Below are 6,095 nucleotides of genomic sequence, written 5' to 3'. Positions count from 1 at the left end.
CTCACCATCACAGCGGGACTGAGCTCAGCCTGTGTCCTGCTGAGCCATTGGGGCTACACAGCAGCTTCATCCTGTCCCATCCTTTGCCCATGTACAGCTCCCAGGAACATCCAGCACCTCCTGGTGTGGGCTGCCAGGAGCAGGCAGGGATGCTGCCAGGAGCAGGCAGGGATGCTGCCCGTCCTTCTCCTGAGCCTCCACCACCCCCTGCCCTTCCCAAACTACACCTGAGAAACTGTGTTTCTTCCCTCCCCGTGGGGCCCAGCCGCCCCAGACACGGTTCTGGCAGATGCCTCATGCGAGGCAGCGTACGGGTTTTGTAATAACCTGATATCTGATCTGGAGTTCTCTGGCCTTTCCTCTCAAGCGGACAGTCCTTCGAGCCCATTCAGGGACTATGAGTCACTGAAGAAGCACTTAAAATCCATCGCCGATGATAAGGTTAGAGCGATGTGCGGTGCATTTCCTGCCCTAGTTTGGAGTTATGGGCTCTCTACACTTTCGTGCTTATTCCACCTTCTCTTTCTCCTTCCAAATTCCCCATCACTCTGGGCTGCAGAACCAGGGGAAGGTGAACTCCTTGTCTGAGAGCCCCGGGAGCAGTTGAGCACTGAGCGCGGGTTCACAGCAACAGCAGTAAATCGTCATCACTGTCGGGCACTCGTCCGAACAGCATCCGCAGCTCAGCAGCATCCCCCTTGCTATCAGCTGCCTAGGATAAGAAATTTGCCTTACATTAGGGAAATTATTATTCTTAATACTTAGACACTGATCATATTCCCGAGGAAAAGGAAACATAAATCCTTCCTGGCACTGACAGCGACAGCCCACATCCCTAGATACAAGGGAACTAATTAAGCCTGGTCTTTGCAGCCAAAGCCCAACCAGTGTGTTTGTACAAGCTTTATGGTCAAAGTATGTGCAGGATTTGGCCCTATTTCCCCATTTTTATTAATCACAGGAAAAATTCTCCATTTAGAAACAATGCTAGAGATATACCTGATAGGGTTTTTTTTCCCTTGGCCACTTACCACTTGGCAACAGAGATGAAGTTCTGTCTTTGCAAAACATTTTGAAACCTCTTTCTGTTCCAATTCAGAGTCACCCACCCCAAAGCTTTCCAGGTTATCTGTAAAAGAAAACTCAGATAAATGGATGGCTTGAAATGCTTCAACTGATAAACTCTCTCTATATTATTTTAACTCTAATTTTGTTTTGCATTATAAAGTAGAGTGAAAATGTTAACAACCACAGAAGAAAAAGTCATTGGAAATGGAAAGGGTTGTTTTGAAAATGAGGAAACGGAACATTTTCGTGCCCTGGGGACCACCTCAAGGCTTGACAGAGTTTCACAAAACATTTCAAGTTTGATGTGCTGTGTTCTGGGGGGAGCCGAGCTGTCCCTCCTGTGGAGGTCGAGGGAAAACTCCAAGAGCAAAGAAAACAGCTGGAAACCAGGACGCGGTGCAGAAGCGCCGCAGTGGTACCGGTCCCTCCAGTTGGCTTCCAAGATGGTTTAGGCTTGGCTTTGCAATCCTGAGCCCTGCTTCAGCCTCTCCAGCAGTGTCCAGAGGACACTGGGGACATAGGACAGGCAGCCCACGCCACTCCACTCCCGTAAAAACCCACCTCAAACCCTTGCCTGGTTCTAAATAAAGCAGCTGCTGACCTCGGAGATTAATCAGTGGGCCGGTGTCTCTGCATGATGTCACCCCGTGTTTTTCCACAGGCCTGTCAAATTTCAGCCCCGTCTGATCTGCCGATGACAGCCGGAGCTTGCGCCTGCCAGACAGCACCGGGACGGCCGCGGTCGGTGGGAGGGAGAAGCCGAGCGGAGGCCGGCAGGATTTATGGCCGGTTTCTCCCCAGCACGCACTCCTGCGCTCCCCGCCGCACACACAATACACAGATGCCTCGGAAGGATGATGGAAACCGGGGCTGCTTGGTGCGGCGCAGGTATTTTTAGGTGTTATTGCACCATTTCTGGCTTTCGGTGACTTTTATGACTAACGCAGCTGGATTTGCTGCAATCAATCTGAAGCTGGTCGGTCGTGTGCACTGAGCTACGGTTCACCAGTCTGGTGGGTGGGGATGGGAAAGATGGAGCTGGGTCCAAGCTGGTGCTGTGGTGCAGGATGGGTTTCACAATGGGAAACCAGCTCTTCCCAGGGCACCACATCTGGCAAATGCCTCCAGGAAGGCACAAAACCTCCTGGGTGGAAACTTGGGTCTGACATTAGGCAGGGGTTTAATTTCACTATTCAACCTTTACCCGTGCTTGCAGCTGGACCTGCTGCCCAAACACCTTCCCGCATTTATCAGGCAGGAGTTACTCACCTTTTGCATCAGTGGGCACACATGGGAGGAGAGACTGTCCCCACGTTGTATGTGCCCAGATAGCAACGGAGTCCAAAGGGTCACCAACACCATGCAGCTGCAAAGCCAAGCACTGCATGTCCACACAGCAATTCATCAATTAATCTGAGAAGGAACAAAGCAATTAATAAGGAAACCAGGGGACAGACAAACAAAGCATATGTCACAGCTCTCCTAAAGGGCTGGCTCGTGCCTGTTTGTTTGGCTCCTGTTTCTATGGTGGTGGAGGCTGTTATGAAGGGTCAATTCATCGTTCTCATTATTTGTAGCTATCCAAAAGGTATTCTTAGCCTCTCCAACCTCGGAGAGATAGCCAGGGGCTAACCAGGGACTGCTCGGCTATTGGGAGCTGCCATTCTTTTGGGGAATAAAAGACCTTCCTTTCATAGCTAAGTACTGAGGTTGTGAGGGCTCAGCACACCTGAGGCAGCAGCTCAGCACTAACCACATCATCTCCTGTACCGAACCAGCCAGACACAGTTTGCCAAGAGCTCTTGGCTCTCTTGACCGTTGTGACACACATGGTACAGGCAGAGGGGGGGTCACGGGGCTCCCACCATGTCCCTGTGACACCCAGGATCTACTACACTGTGGCCGGAGAGGTGATGAGCACAGTGAAGGTTGTGCCCAGTGTGCCGCCCCTGCCATCCCATTGGCCCCTCTGTGGTCCCTTTTACACAAGTTCAGGAGCTTGGCTGGGCTGTAGTGTCCATACCAAAATAAATTCCCAATAAATGTGTTTATAATGGGGCTTTGTTGCCTCAGAAAACAGGTTTCCCATGAGGGCAGCAGGTCTGGCACTGAGGGTTATCCCAGGACAGTGATTTTTTCCCCTTGGGGTTCCAGGCGGCTGTGATTATGCAAGGCTCCGAGTTATTCCTGGGGCTGCTACATGAAAGGTTAGCTTCCTCGCTGTGACCAGCACGGGCATTTTGGAGGTGCAGCAATCCCTCTGCAATCTCCGCTCACTCTGCGCGCTCCTGGCACAGCCCCAGCACCTGTGCCCACACAATCAAAGCAGGAATCCAGCGCCATGGCGGGGGAGACAGCTGGGGAGGGAGAGCGACCTCCCTGCTCGCACTGCCAGAGCAAGTCCTGCTCAGGGGGCAGAACACCCTCACCCACACCAAGACAGCACAGGAAGGCAAGACCACGCTGCCTTCACGGCTGTGGAAAGATGGGGAGTCTTCTGTAGAGCAGGTGTGGATCTGGGACATGTCCCTGGTTTGCAAACCCTGTCCCGGCCGGTGCCTCAAACATGTTGCAGGTTGGATGCCACCTCCGGGCAGCTCTTCAAGGCAGTGAATGCCATGACTGTCCTCACCTGTGCATTTCCTTACCCGGCTTTCCTCCCAGGGCTAGCACCAGCCATGGACTGTCCCTCTGCCCCTCAGTGCTGTGTAAGAGGAGACACTGGGCCCTGCAGTGGCTGCCCCAGCGTGAGCAGCCGTCACCTTCAGCACCTGGAGCAGAGCGGGTGTCTCCAGAGTGGCCGACCTGCTAAGAAAATAGAGAGCTTGTTCCTTTGAAGTTAATGAATCGTGAAAGCCTTTGAAAGCAGAGCCTTGTTTATTTACTCACCGCAGCTCATGTGGATGAAGCACCCAGACATCCTGAGCACGCTGCTAATTTGAATGAAAGATCAAATGAGAGTCTCTGCCTGGTTAAGCCACAATTGGAGGAGCGAGGGCTGCCCCAGCCTCCCTCACTGCTGAACGTGGACAGGCAAAGGAGAGCCTGACCCAACCCCAGGGCTGTCAGTCAGGTCCTGTTCAGGAGAGCATCCAAATAAGCAATGAGGTCAACAGAGAAATTCGGCACGCTGGGTGCAAAGCTCTGCGAAACCTGGCCCAAGGAGGCAATTTCAACAACTAAATTCAGTTGCAACCCTCCACACAGACACCCATCGCCCTCCCAGGGCTGACACCGCTGCCTGCACTGACTGCTTCTTGCCCTCATCCTGGAGCCAGTTACAGCCCGACCCAGATGAACACCATGAATTTGGCCCTTGTCACCTCCTCCCCTTCCTTTCCCATCAGAGCAGGACACAGAGAACTCAGTCTCTTCTCTTTGGATTAAAATAAGGTGGTTACAGAGAAAAGCCCATGAAATGGCAACAGCAGAGATCCCAGCAAGCTATCACTATGATGGGTCTTCAAAATAAATGCACAACCTTCCACACGAGCCTATAAATATCAGCCTTTTCAGTGCAAACACTTTATGAATAAGCTGTAATGCAATTTGGGCTCTCAGACAAAAGGACAGCATCCTACTAGCACCAGCTCTCTGTCACTGCAGTTTTGAGAAGAATAATTGGATTATAACCAAGTGCGAGTTTCTAGTCCCAGTTTCTCTCAGGCCAGGGAAGTCACTCTCTGATCTGTGACAATAGGAATGGGAAGGAAAGAGCAGAATGAGCTGAGCTGGGGGCAGGGCAGGGGACAGCTGAGGGCTCCAGCAATGCAAAAAGCACTTCGGTGGATAATGAGGTTTGCGATCCAAATAAATAATTAGGCATATTGGGAAGTGCCAGCAGTGAGAGATTACCTGTTGAAGCCTAATGCCTGCTCACCTTTAGGGTGTGAAAGGACCAACCAGCCAGGGACGCATGGGGAAAAGGGAGCTCCCAGGTCAGGTTGGTCTTCACCAGCTGCCAACCAACAGTTTCAGGGCGATGACAGAAGGGGAACTTAGAGCCAAGGGCAGTATGTCCGCCAGGCCTCCTTGTCCTGCAGATGGCAGAGACACGGCAGAGGTGGGAGACCTCTTGTCAACCTGGTACAAAGGGGTACGACTAGTGCTCAGATACCGGCTGTCCCAGGACAGGATGGCAGTGCCTCTCGCTGCAGACATCATCACCCCAAGGAACCCATGTCCTGACAACAGTGGCTGTGTCCCCTGTCCCAGGCCGCTGCCTGCAGGTACCTGTGCAGCAGTGGGGTCTGCACCGCCCGTGACACCTGTTCCTGCCCGCTCCTGCCCGCACGGGGGCCGGGGCCGAAGCAGCCGTCGGCTGCGGCGAGGAGCGGTGGCAGAGGACCCGCGGAACGTCGCGGAGGCAGGCGGGCACCTCTCGACCGGCGGGACGCGGAGCCCTGCGCAGCCCCGCGGAGCGCGGGCGGCTGTTTCCCGCCCTGCAGTGACATCTGGCGGGGACCAGCGCGGGAGGAGCCGGCGGCGGCGGCCCCGGCCCCGAGCATCCCGCTGCGCCCCTTCCCCGGGCGGAGCCCGACGGGGCGGCCGCGGCCGACGGCTCCGCGCCGCGTCCCCGCGGGTGCGGGCGCGGCGGTGGGAGAGGCCGCGGTGCGCGGCGGCGGGGCGGTGGTAGGGGCAGCCCCGCCGGCGGTGGGCAGGAGCCCAGAGGGGGCTGTCCGACGTGCCCTTGCGGAGGTGGGGGTCGGTCCGGCCGGAGCAGCGGCTCCGCGCCTCTGACTCTGCCCAATGAGAGCCCGGAGCACGGCGGGCGCTGTCAATATTTGGCCACGGCCCCCGCGCTCCCATCCCCAGTGCGTCCTCGCCCTCCGCGCAAGGACCTCTATGGCCCGGCCCGGCCCCGCCGCCCGCCCCGCGCCACTCGGGGGGCGCCGGCCCCGCTGAGCGCCCCGGCCCGGGACCCCTCGGGGAGCCCCGCCGCTGCCGCCCGGCCCGGCCCGGCCCTGCCCTGCCGCCCCCCGCTCAGCAGCATGTGCCTGGGAGCGGGGGCCCAGCCGGGGCTCGCT

Source organism: Nesoenas mayeri, assembly GCF_963082525.1.
Source record: "Nesoenas mayeri genome assembly, chromosome: 23".
NCBI lineage: Eukaryota > Metazoa > Chordata > Aves > Columbiformes > Columbidae > Nesoenas > Nesoenas mayeri.
This window is presented reverse-complemented; position numbering follows the sequence as displayed.